This window comes from Trichechus manatus, unplaced genomic scaffold, assembly GCF_000243295.1.
Source record: "Trichechus manatus latirostris isolate Lorelei unplaced genomic scaffold, TriManLat1.0 scaffold00007, whole genome shotgun sequence".
Lineage (NCBI taxonomy): Eukaryota > Metazoa > Chordata > Mammalia > Sirenia > Trichechidae > Trichechus > Trichechus manatus.
Genome location: NW_004443943.1, coordinates 7,672,100 through 7,695,479, shown reverse-complemented (window position 1 = coordinate 7,695,479; position 23,380 = coordinate 7,672,100). Strand labels below are relative to the sequence as shown.

The 23,380-nt window shown below is 37.5% G+C and overlaps 1 pseudogene; it reads right to left on the bottom strand.

The window, feature by feature from the left end:
- Positions 1-4,064: 4,064 nt before the first annotated feature.
- LOC101343921 (inositol polyphosphate multikinase-like) lies at positions 4,065-7,549 on the bottom strand (annotated as a pseudogene).
- Between the last annotated feature and the right edge of the window lie 15,831 nt (positions 7,550-23,380).

Sequence of the window (23,380 nt, the reverse complement as noted above, 5' to 3'; positions counted from 1 at the left end):
CCCAACTTTTAATAAGTATATCAGATAGTGCAGGAGAGTGGTATCTCTCCAGAAAGACTTTTCATGGTGCATCCACTCTGCTCAAGAACTTCTCTCTATTGGATAGCAAGAGCCTTGGGGGCACTGAGTGCCCCATGGTAGGAATAACACTAGTTTTTGTTCAACAAATGTGGTTGAGGGTAGTAGTAGTTTTGGCAAATCAGTGCATTCTGCTGACTTTTTGTTGAAAGTCTTCTCCAGTAGCCCTTAGACTTGACCCTTATTTAATAAGCCTTATTGATTGTATAACCTCAGGCAATTTATTAATTTATCATATGTAAATTGGTAATAGTATTGTCTTTCGTGTAAATTGCTGTGAGGATTAAATAAGGAAATACATGTAAAGCACTTAGCATCACGACTGGGCCAAAACATGTACTCAACTAAAATTAGCATTTATGAATGCAAAGTGCATGTCAAAAGACCGAGTGAATAGTATGCACTTAAAAATAAAATTATTCTCGCTCACTTTCCCATCTTACATCCCATACCCTTTAATCTCTAGCATTATCAGACTCACTTCCAATTATATTTTCGCTGTTTGCAGAAATCGCATCATGTTTCACAGAATGCAGATTTATCAGTTATGCTGTAGTACTAAAATGACACAGGGTCTGAAGGGAATTTCAAGCAGTATCTCTCAGAATGTACTGAGCACCATTTAATGGAAGATTTTAAAGACAAAGAGGCGTTTTATTTGCTCTGGCTTGTTTGAATAAAATTAGTGCAATGTCTGATGATCTCATACACACGCACACACATTATACCTGTTACTTTACCTCAATTTCATTCTGCAGACATTGGTTAAGCAACTGTTCTCTTCATAACATAGTGCTGGGCTCTATATTATGCAAAATTTAATAAGATCAATTCTTACCTTCCTGAATTTGGTGGATTATTATAAAAATTAAAATAAAAAATAAATGTTGGCGCTTTTGTGAATATATACATAAATAGGGAAAGTATTACAAAGGAATTTTTCAGTTGCAAAAGACAGTCAACTAGCTTAAAAGTAGGGAGAGGGTACGATAAGAAGATACATAACATTTCAAGAAATTGAAATCAAGGAATATGTAGCTTCAGGCAGGGCTAGATCTGGAGGTAATCTGAACCATTACCTTGATCACATTATTGTGCGCCCATCCATGAACCAATCATTTTGACCCAGGGGATGGAATATCCTGATTGACTAGGCTAGGATCATATACTCATCCTGGGACTTAAGAGCTAGAGACACTCTTATGCAAATCATTCAGACTAAAAATAATGTAATTACAGTAGCATTTTCTACAGACTAGGAAATGAATACTGAGCAATTTAAAAAAAATATTTCAGGATGCATTTGTTAGGATTATGTCAGAAAGTAGGCAACAGAATAACTCAGAATAACAGCATTTTAAACAAGATATGAGATTGTTTCTTAGAGTAAATGATTGAAAGGTAGTGAGCTGGCAGATCATAACATACATCATGGAATCAGAATTCCAGTATGGCTTGCTTCAGTATGGGTTTCATTCCCAAGGCGTATCATTGTCCAAGATGGTTTTTGGAGTTCCAGCCATTACATCCATACTCAAGACAACGGGTAGTAGGAAGTATGAACTTACGGAGGAAGCTCCCATTACCATGAGGATACTTCCCTACCGTTGTACATACAACATCCAACTGCATTCGCTTGGCCAGAACTGAGATAGATACATGGCCACTTCTAGCTACAAAGAAAGCTGGGATATGTAGTCTTTATTCTGGGCAGCTTAACCTTGGGGGTTATATTATTGCTGTAGGAATGGGAGAATGAGGTCTTGGAGACAACTGGAAGTATTCGCCAAGTGATTTGCTCTGGGCTACAGTGAAGATTAAAATTAAAACCAAGACAGTAATCTTTAATAATTTCACATATTCTAGCAATGGATCAGCAAACCTTTTCTCTAAAAGTCCAGAGAGTATATGTTTTAATCTTTGGAGCCCATACACAGACTCTGTTCCAACTCCTCAACTCTGCCATGGTAGCACAAAAGCAGCCAGAGACAACATGTAAACAAGTAAGTGTGGCAGTGTTCCAATAAAACTTTATGACACTAAAACTTCATATAATTTTCATTCGTTTCAACCGTATAAAAATGTAAATGTTGACATTGAAAATGGGAGTGAAAGAACTCCAAAACATCATCCCTCCACTAACACGATGATTAAGCTGGCTAAAACTGTCAGAATCAACTTTTTCAGAACTCTGAAACCTTATCAAAAACTATAAAAAAGGGAGAGAAGGATTAATAAAGAAAGAAGCTGCTAAGTGTCAGTTGGAGAGCATTGTGGCGTTTAACTTACCATCCCTCACTTCTCAGCTCAGCAGTAACAACAACCTTGAAGACAAGGTCTGAATTCCTGGTGCGGCTTGCTGGTGCCAAAGGGAGCGAAAAAACAAAACCCTAAACCGAACGCGTTGCTGGCAAGTCAATTCCGACTCATAGGGACCCTATAGGACAGAGTAGAACTGCCCCATAAGGTTTCCAAGGAGCGGCTGGTGGATTTGAACTGCCAGCCTTCTAGTTAGCAGTCAAGCTCTCAAGCGCTGCACCACAAGGGCTTCCGAACTGCCTGTACAACAGTCAAATTAGGAGTTATTCTGGAAGAATTTCAGTCGTGTGTTTTGGCCTGAGAGAATGGCTCAGGAGTTTGCCTTTGTTTTGCAGCCTCAAAGCTTTCTCTGGGCTGAAGAGGCTTCCCAGATGGGGAGGTATTTTTGGAGAACTTTTAAAGGCCTTCAACTCCTAAGGACAAGGGATAACAAACAGGGTAGGTAGCAGACAGACCAAAACGCCTAAGAAAGAAAAGGCTGGGGAGAGAGAAACATTGGAGAACAAGGGTCTTGAAAAGCTCCCATGTATATCAGGAAATCTAGTAAACGATGTGCATACATACGGCAAAACACATGGTCAGCAGGGACCTGAGGGGACCCTATGTTTTCACTTCTGACTGATCTTTAGGATCTGTGCAAGCCCAAAATGAAAGCTAAGGCAGAATTGTAAACAGAATTGTAAACACACGCCCATCTGCAAATATATGGAGAGGTTATTGTTGTTGTGTGGTTAGCTAGTGATTAGACAGATTTCCTTAAATACCTGGAGCAAAAAAAAGTAACCAACTAATTAGATAACCTAGATAAAATTAACATATTCCTAGAAACACACAAACTACCAAAATGACCCAAGATGAAATGGAAAATCTTGCAAATGACTACTTTCCTCTGCCAATAATAATTAATATCTTGATTTTAGGATTTTTTCGTCTCTCCTCTTCCTCCTCCGCCTTTTTCCTACTCCTCCGCCTCTCCCTCTTCTTCCCTTCTTTTTCTTCTCCTCCTTTCCAGTTCTTCTTCAATTCAATTGCATTCTTTCATGCAGCATGTAGTCTCTATATATGTACGTATGTACAGATATGTATATGTATTCTTCTTGAAATAAAAGAGGAATTATGTTTTTGAAATGCAACACTTCTAAATCATTTCACCAAGTAGTACTTTTGATATGCTGGTCTGAACTTTATATTAAAACATTCTGTAGCATGAACTAAAACAGAGCTTATTTCTGAAGTAGATTTTTTAATAGCTTCACACATACGCAAAGGAAATATTTAAAAGATTAACTTATGCTTTCAGTATCTCTATACTTCAGTAGTTTAGCTATGGCTAGAATCAAGAGATTTATTGATATATTGGGTACATAAAGTTAACTTAACCCTTGAAGACCAAATAATGGCTTTTATTTTGCTTAGGCCAAAATAGACATTTAATCCATGTGGCACTACTTTCCCTACTTAGTTTATTCTTCTTCTTCGTATCTTTAATAACTAATCATTAGTTTTGCTAAATAAGAGTATTAAAAATTTAACCCTTTACTAAAAGTGTAAAAAAAAAAGTAAAATCACAATGTAAAATTTTTACATAGCATTTCAAGTGTGAATATATTTATTCCTGCTCTTTGATATTATTGACCCACCTCTTTAAAAGGAATGCAGCAAACAATTCAATTGTTTAAAACATTCCCAAGTACAGTAAATGAATGCTTTGTGTCATTTATATATTCCCAATCATTTGTGCTGCTAAGGAACACATGAGTAAAATCTATCATTTGTACAGCTATTCCTGCGTTTTCTTGGGAAAGAGATAGAAAATGTTTTCCAGTTGGAAAAGTACATTTCCATGTAAGTCTTCCTATGACATGCTTTCTCACACATTATCTTGCTCCATATTTTCAAAGTTCAATGAAATCTGACTATGCTGCTTTTTTTAGTACAGTTTTCTGTGTTAAGCATACATTGTTGACAAGCTTTGTCTAGCAGATTCTCTGTTTTCCAGTTCTGTGGTGCTTAGGATGTCGAAATTACTATTGTATTCCTATAATTCTGTGTCTGACAGCTTTCCCTTAAACCAAACTTCTCTGCTGAAATTCTGTCATTCAATTTTGTAGTGGCTGACTAAGATGAACCTTCATAAACAAACAGTAATGAGTTTCCATGAAAGTTACCTTGCTTCTAGCTTTCATACCACTGCAGAATTCTCTCAGTCTCCTAAACACAGGTAGCAAAATAATCTAGCAAGGGTCACCAGAAACCTGCCCCTCCCTTCTAATCCTTTTGTTCACGCCAAACTCCTCCCTTGTTTTGGCCACCCTTGCGCGCCCGCTATCCATTCACCCCTCAGCCATGAGAACTGGCAAAGACAGCCAGGATTGGGACAGGGAGGTAGGATGGAGGTAAATTCTGATCATGGAAACAGCATTTGCGGGATTCTGGGGACACTAGAACAAGTTGCAGGCGCAAGTTCGGGAGTAGCACTTTCACCAGCAGTGAGAAATAGCACCTCCCACCAAAATCAGAGAGAGAAAGCTCCTTGTTCCGTGAGTAAGTCCCGAGCGCACCTCTGGGCCTCTGGACTCTCGGTCTGGAGATGTGCAGGGAAAGGAAAGGCCCCTGTTGATTTATGCCCCGGGTGCAAGTACCAAATGCACTCCCTGCTGGTACAGTCCTGGTGGCGCAGTGGTTAAGAGCTCGGATGCTAACCATAAGAGTCGACAGTTTGGAGCCACCAGAGGCTCCTTGGAAACACTATGGGGCAGTTCTACTCTGCCCTGTAGGGTTGCTATGTTTCGGAATCGACTCGACAGTAACGGGTTTGGTTTTTGGTTTGGTACAAAAAGGACAGCAATAAAAGCAGCGCTGGGAACAGAGCATACCCTAAGGGTCACCTGCAAGGGCACTTTCGCAAAGGGACTGATCCGAAGTCCGTTCCCTCCTGCACAGGGAAAGACACAATTAAGGACTTGAGCACACGTCAGCATCAGCCAAGCTCCCCGAGGTGAGTGCCAGGGCCCCCTGCTCTAGCGATTTGCAGGATGCACAGGGCTAGTCTTTGCTCAAGCGGCTGAAGGTGGTTGACTCTCGGAAGAAAACAGCGCTAATGGCACTGCAGGGAATGGCAACTCGTCATTAGCGACTGTGAAATGCCGACTTGTGTCATGCATGTGATGCCGAATCAAGCAGAATCAGAATTGCATGGAGAGCTGGCAGGTCACTCTGTGCACGCGCACCCAGTATTGGGTCACCAAGACTCACAACGCCAGGGTTTCCGGGAAATATCTTTCTGCTTTTAGCCCAGGATTGAGTCACCCTGACTCATTTCACAAATTCACTAGAAATCCACCCGTTCACCTTTTATCTAAAAGAGATCAGATTTTCCAAGGTGTTTAAGAACGTCCAACCGAGATAATGTTCAGTCATTCTTTAACCCATACATGCCTACTTCCTAAATCGGCCCCTATAAATAAAAGTATGCAGTGCTCAAAGGACCTTCCTCTTTTTTTTTTCTCAGATGATTTACAGAGTTAGGTAATCCGTCAGTACTTTAGAAGCCTCTGTACGTGGAAGTAGTATTTATTCCAGTAATGTGTTTTATAAGTGGCATTTTTCTAAGACTTTCGGAACTCTTTAATTCCATGCTGGCAATGAGCAAGTAAATGCTCAAACTCAGAAACATAATGGAAAGGGGCTTGTTTTCCTTTTATGTTAAACGAAACGACCAAGTATGTATCCAGTGACAGTTTGGCTCTAATTTTATAAAGGTACAATAGCAGAATAGATAGAGGTGAAATTTTTTCCAGAAAAGAGAGATCCACATTTCTATGGCCATTTCCTAGGCTTTCCCACAGGGAAAGTGAATTACCACACAGGAGTACTATGAGGTGCCCTGTCACTGCCTGGATGCTTGACAGGCAGGGCAGCAAAGAAGTGATAGAAGGCAGATTCCAAAGATCAGAGGAATCTGTGATTGTGAAGGACAGTTTTACAGCTGTTGGTTTGTTTTTCATTTTGCACTTTTCATAACTAATCTTGTTCCAAGATATAGTTCCCAGATAGGTCCCTACAACTCTACGGTAATTCTTTCTTATATGTTACTTCTAGAGAAGCAATACTCAAAAGTGTGGCTTGTGGCAGGGGCTTGACAACAAACTGCTGAATACTTGTCAACCACATTTTAAAACTTCTAGAGCAATCTGACAGTGACTCAAAACCCAAGCATGTTGTCAGTGGACTTCCCTCATGGTGCAGGGTATAGGCTAGTGTGGGAGTTGCAGAATTCATGGGATATGTCACTCTTGGGAGAACTGCTTGCTATTTTTCTCAGTATTAGACTGGGTTTATGAGTTTGGAGGAAGAAGGCCACAAGGTAAAGTGCCGTTCTCATTACATCACATCAAGAGCACATGCTATCCATATGACATCACTGTCAATGTTAATCTTGATTACCTAACTGATATATTATGATTATCCACTATAAAGTTGTTGTTATTATATACCATTAAGTCAACTCTGACTCATAGTTACCTTAAAGAATTGAGCAGAACTGCCCCATAAGGTTTCTAGGCTGTAATCTTTATGGGAGAGCCCTGGTGGCACAATGGTTGGGAGCTCAGGCTGCTAACCAAACTGTTGGCTGTTTGAATCCATCAGCTGCTCCTTGGAAGCCCTGTGGGCAGTTCTACTCTGTCCTATAGGGTTACTGTGAGTTGGAATCGACTCGATGGCAACGGAGGAGTCTTTATTGAGGCAGATTGCCAGGTCTTTACTCTTGTGGTGCTGTTGGTTGGAATAGCAGATTTTTTGGTTAGCAGCTAAGTGCTTTAACCATTGTGCAACCAGGGCTTCTGCTATAAAGTCGCTCCCCTGTAAATTTGCTCTAATGGTCATTAGAGTCTAGAACGCAACCGTCTCTTTGCTCTCTCTTTCTCTATTGATTTTTCTAATAATTGAAACACATCTTCCCTATCATTTTTTTTCTTTACCATCATGGGTGTGAAATGAAAGCCAGAAGGAGACTGCACAACTTGTGCCTCCCATCTTCTACCTTCTTGAAATATGATGTGATACTTTGAGCATCACAATAAGAAAACTGAAGAATGATGATTTCTTTCACTATTGCACCTTCCTTTAAGGTGATTCCATCATCTTCCATTTTTGTATCATTTAGTCTTTTTATAGCATAGATGGGAAAATTTGTTGTTAGGAAACTATCATTAATTCCTAGGAAGATGAATGAATACATCTTTTAATACATAGGAGAAATATGATTACTAAATTCCCATATTTATTTTAGATTTTTAAAAGGGGCTAATAAATCTACATGGTAATTGCAAGATAGAACGTGTTTTTCTTTCTATTAAAAAAGAAAAAGTAAACATTCTCTTTGTTCTTTAAAAGCCCTCTAAGCACAAATATAGTGATAAATATTGATCCTTACAAATAGTTAAGACTGCTTAGAAAAGAAATTCAAAAGCTGAAATTAGGTCTAATGGACCCTGATGGAATACTGAAGGTTAAAGAGCTTGTGCTAGAATGTAAATCAACACACTGCTTCCTCTGTGGAGAAAAACTTGACAAGGGAAAAAAAAGTCAGTTAAATTAAACGATGTGCTGAAAGCCATAGTGAAAATGTGAAATATTAAAGGCCAATTAATGGCTACACTTGACATTATTCATTTTTATATATGATACTATGGAACTTGATCATAAGTAATGGTTATTGCATGTTGAGTTACCATGATTATCAATGGGAAAAATTGTCAAGAAATTTGTAAAAACAGAATAAACTCTAAGAAAGAGTTTAAAGAAGTGAATTATATAGCCAGTCCTACTTATTTTTTCTGATACCCTCTCTTTTTTTTTTTTTTAAAGTTCTTAATACTTTCATGAAAGGAAGAAATGTAATTTATTATTTTCGGTGGCAGATATAAATATAAGGGCAAAAATAAGTTATATGTTTGGAAGAACAATGTTATATGATGTAATTCCGTAATTTAACAAAAAAAAGAAAAGAAACCCAGTTGCCTTGAGTGGATTCCAACTCATGGCCATACCTCACATGTTTCAGAGTAGAACTGTTCTTCATAGGGTTTTCAGTAGCCATGATCTTTCAGAAGTATATCTTCAGGTTTTTCTTTAGAGGTGCCTCTGGGTGGACTGGAACTGCCAATATTTCAGTTGGTGCATAACCATTTGTGCCACCTAGGGTTTATGCTATAGACGGTAAGAAGAACTGTGAGAAGAACGAACAGGTCTGTCTTGGAAGAAGTAACCCAGAATGCTCCTTAGAAGCAAGGACGGCTAGACTTCATCTCATATACTTTGGACTTGTTTTCTGGAGGGACCAGCCCCTGTAGAAGGTCATCATGTTTGGTAAAGTAGAGGGTCAAAGAAAAAAAGGAAGACTCTTAATGAGATGGGTTGACACAGTGGCTGTAACAATGAACTCAAACATAGCAACAATTGTGAGGATGGTGCAGGAATGGGCAGTGTTTCGTTCTGTTGTACTCAGGGTCACTATGAGTTGGAACCAACCGTATTGCACCTAACAACAAAAACAGAGATTATTAGTAAAGTAAGTGATGATCTTAATATTGCATACCTGTAAAAAATTATTTCTAAACACTTTATAAGATTGACATATTAACTTTTATTTTCCATCAAAAGAAATTCCACACATAATACTTGGGTCCAGAATCAATAAACTTCATCAATAGATAATTTTAACTAAACTATAACTTCACAGGATAATTTATTGGAACAGCTTACTGAGGAGGGATTGAAGATGAAATTTGAAAATATAGCATTATTTGCCTCATTTTGGATAAAAATTAAAAATAAATACATCAGGGCTGATAACACTATCTTTAATATCTTTGTTTCCGCTCCTGTCATGATACTTTTGAGAGACTGCTTTCTCTACTGTATTAATAAAACAAATCATAGAAAATTTAGGTATGCATTATCCCCTACAAATAACATTATTATCAACCCAACCTAGACCAAATGAGTTAGCTAGCAAGATGCAAGCTCACTTGTCATGTTAAAAATTTATTTATTGATACACACAGCATTTATTTCAAGTGTGTATATAGGTTTTTAATATGGGATTCTCCATTTCACCCATAACTTTTTGTTAACATCGTGGAATGGAAAAAAAAAAAAAAGACCATGACTTTAATAATAGTTTTCTATATTAATCACTGATACTCATCTTTCCATGAACAATGTTCATAGATTTGGAATTACTTTATTTTTTGCAATTACTATTTCTGCTTATATTTATTGAAATATATTTCATGTGTGTATAATATAATATTTTATATGGGCTTGTATTTTGTATATCTGTTTTTCTTCTAATTCATTTTTACTGTATTTTTACAAAATTCTAGAAATTTTTTTAATTAAAGGGTCCTTCACTATTGATAATTTTAGAAATCCAGTGTAGAACTTCTTATTCTTTTTCTATCATTGACCCTGAGCTGGGGGAGTGTTGGTAAACAGTCCCGTTAACGATCCTCAGTGATTCCTGTCTCCTGGTATTCACACCCTTGTGTCATCTTCTCCCCTTAAGTGTGGGCTAGACTTATTAATTCCCTTCTAACTAAGAGAATAAAGCAAAATAGATGAAATTTAACTTCTGAGATTACACTACAAAAAGCCTGGCTTCCTTCTTGGGCTCCTTCTTTGGCTCTCTTGCTTGCTAGCTCTGACAGAAGCCAGCTGCCATGTTGTGAGGTGCCTTATGGAAATGCCCTGGCAAGAAACTGAGCTCTCTGGCCAACAGCCAAAGAGAACCTAAAGCCTACCAACAACTGTGTGAGTGAGTTTGGAAGTAGATCTCCCTCAAGACTAGCCTGGAGGTGACTGCAGCTCTGGGGGCACTTCGATCACAGTTTTGTGAGAGCCCCTGAGCAGGAGGCACCCAGCTGATTGGTACCTGGCATTCTGACATACAGAAACTCTGAGATAAAAAAGGTTGTTGTTTTAAGTAGCTAAGTCATGGACTAATTTGTGCAGCAATAGATAGAACTAATATAGGAAATGTGACCGAACTTTGAGACGCAGTAAAGGTGTTAGAAACTTTCCGTCAGGGTATAAAATTTGGCAACAGTAAAAGTCATTTGCTCTTTATAGCGACTATACCCTGTCTTATTCCCCAAAGAAAGATCCAGAGGAGTTGGGGGAAGAGCAGGGCCCTGAAGGGCTCTGGAAAAGAACGTTAACAACGTATCAAACCAAAACCAAACGCATTGCCATGGAGTCGATTCCGACTCATAGCGACCCTACTGGACAGCGTAGAACTGTCCCTTAGGGTTTCCAAGGCTGTAATCTTTATGGAAGCAGGCTGCCACATCTTCCTCTCCACCAGAGGCTGGCAGGTTCCAACCGCCAACCTGTCTGATAGCAGCCTAGTGCTTAACCACTGCACCACCAGGGCTCCTTATCAACAACATATATCATATTTAGTATATATTTAAATAAGCAGATTTTTTGGAAAGAGTCAAAAGAAGTCAAAAGACAGAGCAGTTGTGTTGTTTTCTGCCTACAATGCGCCATCCTGCTTGGGTCCCTGGATCAGTCATAGTGCCATGTCATATTGGATTCTGAAGCAAATGGAAAAAAATCAGTAAAACCAATCCTGTTTTTATTTGAAATTTTGATAATTTTTTGCATTAATTTTGCCTTTGTAATAATGCATTAAAATATTATTAATCTTGATTATGACTTTTTTGGTGGACACCCTTACCCCCTTAAAGTTCACCCAAGTCCTGGACCTGCACAGCTTGTCCTTAGGCTGTCTGCTGGGAAGGGCTCTCCTTGCCTCCCATTCAATTCAACAGGAAGAGCAGTGAAGGCCTCAGTCTGCAGGTCACTGTCCCTGACGGGCACCCTTGCCTCCTCAAACTATCAAATCAGCACTTCTTTTTCCACATCTACGCAGTGGGTGCATTCTAGAAACATCGACTATTGCCAGCCCAGGCGAGAGGAGCCCTGAAATCTCCTGGTTTTGTGGATGACTCAGAGTCCAGGTGCAGGGCAAGTGGCTAAAGGGACGGAGGTGGAATACGGAGGAGCCCAACCACACTTCCGCTGGGACTCCTGTGGCTAATGAAAGTTTGTGGCTGGAACCTGCTTTCTGCCCAGAGCTTCAAGTCCGGAAAGGGGCTCAAGACACGGGTTGGTGGTTGGTTAATTAATCAGGATCCTTCAGGATTCAGAAAGAAGCGGCTCTTCAGCCCAGTGGGGACCAGATACGCACAGGACCCACAGTCGGTCCTGCGCGGCACATTTGCAAGGTGGGCAGAGAAAGGACCTTTGGCCAAGTTGATGCCCCCCTGCTCCGAAGGATCAGCTCCGCGCCCACCCGTTGTCGTATGAGATTTTCTAGCCGGAAATGTTGCCCCAGGATGACTCTGAATCTAAAAGGCTCTGCCGCTCCCTCGGGTGGGCCTGGGAAGGGGCAAACGCCCCCAGTTGCCGGAGAAGGGGCCCCGGCACCCCACCCCCATTCCTGCGCGCCAGGTGTCCAAGGAGACCTTTGCCACTACCGACGCCCAGGCAGAGATGAGCTCAGGTAGGAAAGGAACGGCCGGCAGGGGCGGGGGCTGTCGTCTTGACATCCAGAAGTAAATGCCGCTGTTCAGTCACTGAGCGCCCCCCTGACGGACAGAGCGAGCCGGTGCGCTGCGATTCCAAGGTCCTGGAGTGAGCCAACGCGGAGGCGTTTGGATGCATACCTACTGGTCTAGGTCAATTCCTACATTTAAGATCAATTTTCCTAGACAACATGTCTGGCCTGATTACTTAGATATATTTTGGTATCTAGATTTTTTTTTCTTTTAAATTATTTGACCTCCTGAATAACTAATCTGACCATATCTTGATTTTTGAAACCCAGTTATTTCTTCCCACTTGGTGAAATATTAGTTTATCCATACGTGCTTGACCTGGATAGCCATATGTCAAATATTTGGTAAGAACAAGCTTTCGTTTGGCCAAGTTTTCATTCCTCAGGCTACTGTGCCCTTTAAGTAATTTGTGAACTTTCTTTGCCTGCTTTTGTCAGCAGGTATGGGGTCTAGCATCTGTGTAAGTTAGACTGCTGAAGTCAATTAGCAGTAGGGGTTGGGATAGAGATGAAAATACTATAGGGGGCTAGCAGTGATTGAGTTAGCATTCTGGGCCTCTCCTCTTGGTGTTTGTTGTTGTTGGGTGCTGTTCAGTCAATTCCGACTCCTAGCAATCCCACATGACAGAGTAGTACTGCCCTGTAGACTTTTCTTGGCTCTAAGATGTCTAAGTTAGGTTAGGGCAAAGTCAAAGATGAGGGCAATAGAAGTAGTAGTTAGTATATTAATACCGTAAAAAATATAAATTTGTTATTTTTCTACTTTAAAGTCCCAATTTTTTCCTCTATGTATGAAAGAACTAATATATATACATACGGGTTTATTAAAATATTACCCTTGGTACGATTAATCATTCACATTAAGAATAAGTGACTTCACCTTTTAGGTTATTCAAGGAGGTAGTGCATGCAGATAAGGGAGACATTACTTCTCTAAAACAAATATTTACAAAAAATCTTTTTCATACTTAGCCTAGAGTTAATAGTAGTAATACATTTATTAAAACTCTCAAAACTGCATGCTTAAAAATATGTACATTGTATTCTATGTAAATTATAACTCAATAAATAAATATGAAAGTGTATTGGGGAAGAAGGGGCATGAAACAGCTATACTAAAGAGTGTTAACCTGTGGTCCCTGGATCTCCAACAGGATCTAGGAATACATTTCAGGTGATCTGTGAACCTCTTTAAATTTATTGCAAATTTTATATCTTCGGGTGAAGAATGTACTCTTTACTAGAATATGGACATACCAAAAAAGATCCAAAAAGACCCAAACCCACTGCCGTCAAGTACATTCTGACTCATAGCAACTCTATAGGACAGAGTAGAACTGCCCCTTATGGTTTCCAAGGCTGTAAATCTTTACAGAAGCAGACTGCTACATCTTTCTCCTGAGGAACAGCTGGTGTGGTGGAATGGCCAGGCTTTCGATTAATAGCCCTGCTCTTTAACCACTGTGCCACCCGGGCTCCAGAATATCGACATAGCTATCATCATTTTATCAAAAACGTCTATAAAACTCCAGTAAATATAAAATTCTTGGTTAACCCGTATATTTATAAATGAGGAAACTTAAGTTGAGTTCTTTGTTGCAGGACACATGATTTATTACCATGTTTCCAACAATGATATTCTTCCTATATAGTGTTATTTCCTACAGTATTATCGTAATTAATCTTGTGTAAAACTTTAAAAAACTGTTCCAATGGTGTTTGAATTTTATGTATTAGAAAAATATCTTATGCTTCACAATTAGTTTTAAACACAAACAAAATAGTTGTCTGCATTAAAACTGATGTGGTGAAAAATAATACAGAATGGATATGAAACCAGTTTTGCTAATGGAGTAAAAAAGCCCAAGGGGAGGAAGAAAATAACAACAAAATCATAAAAAGAGAGTCTATAAACCCCAATTCTAAATCAAATGATGACACTGAATTTCATGAAAGACACCTCACAAAATAAATAATAAACATTAATTAACTTTAATGCAATTAACTTTATAAAACAGCTCTAGACAACTTACAAGAATCATTAATTTAAAATAATCATTATAAATTGATGAAAGTTATAAATGGCTAATTAATAAAAATGAGTCATTTTAAAACCTCAACAGACAGAAATGAAGTAAGGGCAAATACCTAAAAATTAGAGTACAATTCTTGGATATGTAAAATATAGACCTAGGAATTAATAACACTGCACAAATCTACTCTAAAATAAGTTGAAGAGAGTGAGTAACTTGGAAAGTTGCGCTGAGTAATATATCTAGAATACAGTTCATTTAGTTTTCTTCTGTAAATTGCTATTTATAACTGTTGTCCATTGTGTGTATGTGTGTGTGTCTGTATCCCCTCAGTATAGGGATACTAATCCTTTTTCTAACAAGCCCTGATGGTGCTATGATTAAGCATTCAGCTGCTAACCAAAAGTTTCTCAGTCTGAACCCACCTTTGGTTCCAAAGGAGAAAAGACCTGGCAATCTGCTCCCATAAAGATTACAGCCAAGAAAATCCTATGGGGCAGTTCTACTCTGCAATTATAGGACTGCTATGAGTCAAAATCTACAGCACACAAGAACAACAACAATCCTTTTTCTATTTCTTAAAGATATTAATCCAAGCCACATTTTATCTTTTATCTTTGTTTATGTTATATATTCCCCCCTCCCAAATTTTTTTGTAGTCAAATACCCTTTGTTGTTGTTAGGTGGTGGAGTCAAATACTGAAGTATTTATTTTATGGCTTCTGGGTTTACTTTCTTGTTTAGGAAAATGTGCACCAGAATATTATACTGCTCTTCACCTAAATTATCTTCTAATGTTTTATATTTAACATTCAAATAATCAATATATGTAAAATTTAATTTTGCATATATTGTGGGTTGTGAGGTAATGACCCAGTTAATTTTGCCAAAAATATTTGTTTAAAAAATTCCTTTCTTTGCTTAATTAAAATACCATCTTTCTGAAATATGTAGTTTCCCTACGCACATAAATCTATTTCTGAGTTTTCTATTAATTCAAGTACACTGTTTTACAAGTTTTTGAAAATGCAGTATCTCTTTTATTACAATAAATCTAAAGTAAATTATAATATCTCAACTTTAATTTAAAATACTAACAAGTATGTTAAATATCATACTGTTGCAGTCAAGTCATTTCCAACTCACGGAGACCCTATAGGACAGAATGGAAGTGTCCCTAGGGTTTCCAAGACTGTTATCTTTATGGAAGCAGATTTCCACATCTTTCTCCTGCAGAGGGGTTGGTGGGTTCCAGCTGCTGACCCTTCAGTTTGCAGCCAAGTGCTTAACCACTGCCCCACCAGGGCTCCCTTGAGAGAGCATAAGTGGCTAAAAAGAAATTTTAATATGAGAGTTTTTAGAACATGGAATTGGCAGGTTTATTTGACCATTTTAATATGGTGGGCAAGGGAATGGAAGGCAAATAGAAAGATTCTGAATTGCAAAGCTTTTGAAACAAAATTCATAATATTTTTTTAAAACCCACATGAATAGATAGTGGAGAAAGAGACAAAGATTTTAGTTAAAGACAGGTTGAATTAGAGATGTCTGAGGGATAAAGGTCTATAAGTCATCTAAAATTGAGAGTGTAGAACTCCAGTGGATATTCAAATACAAAGACATAAATGGTGAAGTTATCCCTATAGGGTTGTAGGGGAAGATGAAGACACTAAGAACATTTCCAAACTGAAAACAAATGAGGATTAATCTGGCACACCTACATTTAAGAAATGACAAGAGAAAAAACAAAAACAAAACAACATAAAAAACTAGTGAACTAGAATGAGAAAGAAAGTTGTCTGAACTGGGAGTAAGAACCAGACCTGCAGTAATTCAACATCATCCCTGAAGAAGTGAGTGATGAGCAGTGTATTAAGCCCAAATGTCATCATGCTAAGTACTGGGCTACAGTGAGGGGTTATGCAAGACCAGAGCAGAGTCCTCAAAGGTTTATTAATGTACCTATTATTACTGACATAGCAACACTGTTGCAATTAAAGATTAATTCAGAAGACATTTGATAAAATTTCTCTCATTTAATTATCCCTTAATTGTCAAGAAAATTTAGTTATGCAGCTCTGCATTTGCTTTTACATAATGATAAATATTGCAATAAAGTGTGAAAGGTTCTGGAGGAATGAAACATCATTTCAAGACTTCAGGTTGTTCTGGGAGGAACCACTTCGATGGATGGTGTTGGAATCGCACACGTAAGGAAAGTTTCAACTTGTTTTCTGGAAAGAACATTGTTTGCAGGAGTCAGAGGGCTATTAGGACCTGGTCCTTGGGGGAAGAAATTCCTTGGGTATTCCTGATGGTAAGAAGTGAGTTGGCCCCTGCCCTCTGGGTAGCATGCCTTGAACTTGCTATGAAGGCTAGTAAAGGGCTTTGAAGTTGAATTTGGACTTGTAGTTTTTAAGAATAAACACATTTGATAGCAGTTATTGGGTCTCTGTTGTGCCGTAAGAAAGGTGTCAAATACTAATGACTCTGACATGGTACAATTATTATAACATCCGCTGAAGAAGGCTGCGGTGCGGATGATCACTTATTTAAACACAAGCGTTGAGAATTAGAAGTCGGTCCCCTGAACGTAGAAGGCACTCAATAAGTGCCTGTTAAAAGGAACTTTTGCCTTTTGTACTTTACCAAAGAGGAAAGCAGCCACGGCTTGCTTCAAAGGTGTATCTCCTACTGCCTGTTACAGTTCATCATTTGAGATTAACATATTTGGCTGAAAGCATTAAAATACTCTCTGTGAAGCCTAAACAAAGAATATTATTGAGCCCCGAAGGGAACAATTAGCTACCATCACTACAGGTAGAATCATATAGTTCTAAAACAAGGGGAAATTTCATCAGAAACAGCATAAAATTGAAGGAAGCCAGTTTTGAGTTAGCAACGATGAGATCCCGAAGAATACAGATGGCTTATTAAGGAGGGTAATGGGCAAACAGTACAAATTTGTGTATGTATTTGAGAAACCATGAATGTGAATGAAGCTGGTAAAAATCTTGACTTCCTGAAACTGTAGTTTCTGTCCCAATAATTTGAATATATATATGCATATATATATATATATATATATATATATATAAATGTAACCAGATTTTAAATGTGCAACCTGGTGAAGCCTAGAACATAGAGGTTGCATATAACACCTTTCAAATATTTGAATTCTAGGTGCATAGTGCTGAATATCATTCACTGGGAATTATACCAGTAATAAATTTTAGGCAATGCAACTTTTGGTCTCAAGCTAAACTCACTACAGTAGTAACTATGTTCTTTAGTTAGTAACAAAGTAGATTTTAGGCAAATATTTAATGACTGACTTATTTTATCTTTTTTTTTCCTCTTAGTTACTACTGTCTGATATCAATGTATTTTCATTAGATTTTAATTTTCTATATATAGGAAATTAATAGTTTTCCTTATTTCACATATACACATTCATTTTATTATTTCTTTTTGTTTCTAACATGACTTTAAATAAAAAGAAGCTGAAATAGACAGGTAGACCAGTCTTGAATAATTCTAAAAAAGATCTTTTCTGGGACTTTTTTCATGTTTTTATTATACTAAGCCCTGGTGGTGCAGTGGTTAAGCGTTTGGCTATTAACCAAAAGGTCAGCAGTTTGAATCCACCAGCTGCTCCTTTGAAACACTATAGGGCAGTTCTACTCTGACCTATATGGTCACTATGAGTCGGAATTGACTTGACAGCAACAGGTTTGGTTTTTTTGGTTATTACCTAAATAGATGACAGAATAAGATACTCATTGTAAAAGTTAATAATATTGCTTAATAATTAAAGTGACAAAGTAAGAGTAATGATAATATTTCCTTGTGATATCCTTGACTTATAAGAAACACCCCTCAGATTTCCATAATTGTTAGACAACTAAACCGTCACCCAGTGGCTCAAGATACCCACGATCTTGAAGCTTACTGACTTTTTGCATTTAATGCAATAGAATCATTATTTTATCTTAAAATCTTAACAGAAAATCTGAGTGACATGTAAAATTATCATGACCTTTAAAAAATAGAGTAATTCTCTTTTATTACAGATCTTGATATATCGATCATTAATATGCAGTAGTCAGGGAGTATTCACTCAAATCAGTTTTTCCCTCGACATTACACAGAACACGCAAAGCAAAAATTTTAGTTGTACCTAGAAAGATACTTCAATTTTTTTACCACAGTTATGATTATAATGACAAATAAAGAAAGTACAGAAAGCAAATGGCATGAAGAGACTGTGAAATGAAAAGTTGTGAGGTGAAGGAGTGACAGGTAAAACTTCTTGCACTGCTTATAAGAAATGTAAACTCCTGTTTTCTCAAGTTTACTGAGATAATTTCACATTTACGTGCTTTTCCTTCTAGATTAGTGCTGTCCAATAGAACTTTCTGCAATGATGAGAAGGTTCTGTATCTGCACTGTCCAATGTATGACTAGTGAACCATCTGAAATATTGCTAGTGAATGTGACTGATGAACTGGATTTCTAATTGTATTTAATTTTAATTAATTTATATGTAAATAGCAGCATGTGGCTACTGGCTATTGTATTGGACAATACAGTTCTGGACTGTTGCTTGTTAAGAAAGTACAATCATACTTGTTCTCTAAATTATATAATTATTGAAGAGGCATTGTCATAGATGTTGAATGTCCTTGTATGGCAATGTTGTAATAGCCAATGCACTTACTTCAATAAATAAGAAACTTACGATGGAATAATTTATTCAAATCAAGTAAATAATATGACATAACTATTATAATATGATTATGCTTATTTATAATGTGGATGGGTTGGCAAAACCCTGGGGATACTTTCATTTATCTCAAGAGCAGTAAGCAGCCTCTAAGAGTGAATGAGTAATTCATTGATTAATTCATCACTCAGTTATTAAGTGTCTAACAAGTTTTACTACTGCTCATATTGTAGCTAGTGCAAAGATAAATAAAACAGTCTTTCTTCCATTTAGTGAGAGGGCAGTCAGGCGAATAATTACAAACAATATGATAAGTGATATGGTATAGTTGTGTTTTATGTGCTACTATTGTGGGACTGTCTTTTATTATTGGAGGATTTCTTATAAAGTGTGATTGGAGTTAAATTAAGATGAGGGTACAAATAAAGTTTGAGATTAGATTATGTACTATAAAATATCAAACGTCAATTAAGTGTCTTAAGAAAGTGGGTGACATAATCACATTTGCATTTTATAATGAGCCTTTTGGGCATCGGTTATGGATGTTGTGTTTACATAGGGAGAAACTGTGAAAAAGGAAGCCAGTTATAATGCTTCTACACACATCTAGGCAATTGAAGGTTAGAATTTGAACAAAAACAGGGATAAATGGAATATAAAGGAAAATAAAATTTCACTAAAACGCTAGAGGTAGAAACTAGAGATTTGATAAAAGTATCATGTGGGGTTTTCATAGATAAGATAATTTAATTATGGTTTTCTGTCTTAGTTGAATAATAATAATATAAAAATAAGAAATACAGCAGTAAGAATATGCTTAAAGTGAAAGTATGTTCACTTATGTGCATATTATATCTGGGACTTTCAGATACCGGATGCCCAGAAGGAAGTTAAAAATACACATACCAGAGTGTGTATTTAAGATGTGGGGGTTTATGATTTACTGCATGCAATCTGGTTACATTTAAATGAAAAAGTAGGTATCTTTACCATCATCTCACTTCAATAAAATATTAGGATAGGAAACGATATGCAGCAGTGTCATAGAATAATAAAGTTTTATTTTTATTAACATAACGTCTGATACTGATCACGAAGCCCTTTTCAATCTTGTAGTTATGCCATTAGGACATATGAACTCCAGGGTCACTTCTGGAAAGTTGCATAGGGCCAAAGTTGGAATTTTCTTCCAATATTTCTGCCCAATCCCACTAGTGAAAACTAAGGTGTATGGCCCCTATATAACCGCAAGAGAGTCTGAAAAATTGAATCATCCTGTGTGCCCAGGAAGAGGAAATGATATGTGGAACACATACTCTGCCTCTGCCATATCAGGAATAACTATTATTAATATTTCGGTTTGTATCATTCCAGATAGTTTTACGTTTTGATTCTATATAAAATTTTAAATAAAGACGATTATTCAATGCATATTACTATTTCCTTGACCTACTTAACATTACGTTCAGATAATCTTTCTAGAAGTAATTGTATGGATCTACCTCATTACTTGAAATGGAAGTTAAGTTTCAATGAAGTTAATTTAATTATTGTGAAAGTTGCCCTCAATTATGTTGAAAAATTTCTCTTCTATCCCTATTTTGCTGAGAGTATTTATCAAGAAACTGTGTTGAATTTTATCGAATACCTTTTCTGCATCAATTGATGTGATCATACAGTTCTTTGCCTTTGTTTTATTTATGTGGTGGATTACGTTGATTGATTTTCTAATGTTTAACCATCCTTGTAATCTTGGTGTCAATCCTACTCGATTTGTACATATTAATTTTGAGATGCTTGTTAGAGTATTATCCCTGGTGGTGCAGTGGTTAAAGTGGTTGGCCGTGAACTGAAAGGTCGGCGGTTCAAACCCACTAGCCACTCTGTGGGAAAAACATGTGGCAGTCTGCTTCCGTTAAGATTTACAGCCTTGGAATCCACATGGGACAGTTCTACTCATCCTAGACTATCGCTTTAAGTCAGAATCGCCTCAATGGCCGTGGGTTTGGTTTTAGCTTATCGGAGTACCAGAGTAAACATGTTAGGTGGACATGTTAAGAGTACGCTAACATGAGGCTTAGACTAATTTTGTTCTTTTTTTTCTATTTTTCCAAATTGACTATGGGTTGAGCACAAATTTAAAATGCCACCTTCACCAGATCCTGAATTCCCACATATATGGTTGTGTTTCTGCTCTTTATTTGGTTTCTTGTTTGATCGCTCAGTTTTCTTTTTCTGTATATTTTGCTTACAGTTAATCATTATAGCTTTACGTCATTTTTTAATATTTGGGCAGGTTATCTTCTCCTTCTGTTCCTTCTTGTACTGTAATGTGTTGAGTCCTCTAAATGATCTACATGATAGATCCCTCAGCTATCCTCCTCCCAATTACACACATGTGCATATCCACACACACACACACACACACACACACACACACTTAGTAAAGTGTGTCTGGATGTAATGTATCGGTTTAATTTTCTTTGAAGTAAAAATTTTTCTACTGACTCAGTGTGCAAGAGTTGCTAAACATTACCTCTCACCACTGCATTTTAGAAGGAAATCTTCCTTCACAAAGCCCTTCCTGCTGTTTTGCAATATTTACTCCATCTGTAACACTTAGCAGTGTTACATGGAGCATGATGAAATGTGCGAAAACCCATCACTATCAAATTCATTCCTTTTTTAAATTGAAACTATAATTCACTGTTATGAAATCAGACCAATGGTTGTGGACATTGGATCTGTAGTGTCATTCCTGCCATAGGTAAACTAATAGGTACAGCAAACTGGACTGTAAAAAGTACAGAAAATTGGAATACATTTGCAGCTAGAAAAAGAGGCATGAGACAAGGCTGCCTTGGGAAAAATAGGAAGAGTTTTTGCAGTTGTTGACTTTCTGCTTTCAGTTCTTACGTAGAACACCTTCATCTGGCTTTGGATGTCTGTGAGATTCAATAACGCACACAAAAAAATCTAATCTAATAAGTAAACAGGTAGGAAAAATACATATTGGAAAAGTACATATTCCTTGGATTTTCTTTTTATACCTATTATATGTAAGAGTATTGCACTACATCCCTATACACATACATATACATACCACTGCATATTAATAGTATTACTTAGTGAAGTGGTGAATGGGATGTTGGAGCACATGCTTTACTCACAGATCTAAGATACATTCCCCCCTTTCTACTTCCACAATCTACTTTCCATTGAGTCAGCTCTGACTCATGGTGATCCCGTATGTGCCAGAGTAGAATTGTGCTCCATAAGGTTTTCAACGGCTGATTTTTCAGAAGTAAATCACCAGGCCCTTCATCTGAGGTGCCTCTGGGTAGACTGGAACTTCCAACTTTTCAGTTAGCAGTCAAGCATGTTATCCATTTGCACCACCCATGGATGCCTACTTCCACATGGAACTGCTGCTAACCAAAAGGTCAGCAGCTCAAATCCACCAGCCGCTCCTTGGAAACCCTATAGTGCAGTTCTACTCTGTCCCATAGGGCCACTATGAGTCAGAATCGACTCGAAATCAATGGGTTTTGGGTTTGGTATACCTACATGTGGCCTATATTCTTGTGCAGGGCCTAGCTCTAGTCCTAGCGCCAGTGGTGTCCTATTTATTTTTCTTTCTATATTTTCCAAAAGATTTTCTTTCAGTTTTGCTTTATGGCTCTTTTCTCCCTATCCGGCCATCCCATGCTACTGGAATCAGGTTACTTGCTCTCCAGCCCTTGTTTCAGTGGCCAGCCATAGGTTTACTCCCAACAGACTGCCAGCTTCTTCTGACAGAAAATCCACAGATTTAACAACATTCAGTTTTGTCTTTTGACAAATATAACTCTTGATTGGATGCTTCCTTGAGAAATGAAAGGAGAAAAGTGATCCAGAAAATTTGACACCAAGGAAGTATAGGCTTACTTTATATATTTTACCCTATAGGTGATTACCTTATTGAAAAGTTTGCTTTTTTGGTGCCTGCTCATTACTCTATTATTTCACAAGTTATATCTGACCAACACATTTTTATTGCTCTTCCAAAACTAAGCAGTCAACTCTGATAGCTTAATTTTTTCCCTCTATTAGGTACAAGAAATTCAGCAAAATATGCATTACTTTCCCCACATGGCAACAACCTCTAGAAACTCAAAATAACAAACTTCCATTTTAATGACAACTGAGCTGTCTAAACCAAAACATTTGAGATAAAATTTTGAACTCACAACAGGAAACTAAAGGTATGCATTACAGAAATCACAGAATAATTAGTTTTAAAAATTAGATAATAGATGTGCACATTAGGATGATTATAATTTATCACACATATTTGCTCTAACACATCATTTGTAAACCTTCACCTGAAAAGAAGAGGGGAGATAAAACTTGTAAAAATGTCCTCTAAAATATTAACTCCAGGTCTGGCAACATGGCGCTCTAGGCAGAAGCACCATGCTGTCCCTCCACAGCAAAGATCCGAAAAACTAAGCCAAACAGAGAAAACAGCAATCCTGAAACCCTAAGCATCAAATAAAGAGATAAAGAACTCAGCCAAGCACCAAATGGAATAAGGAACTGAAAGAGAATAGA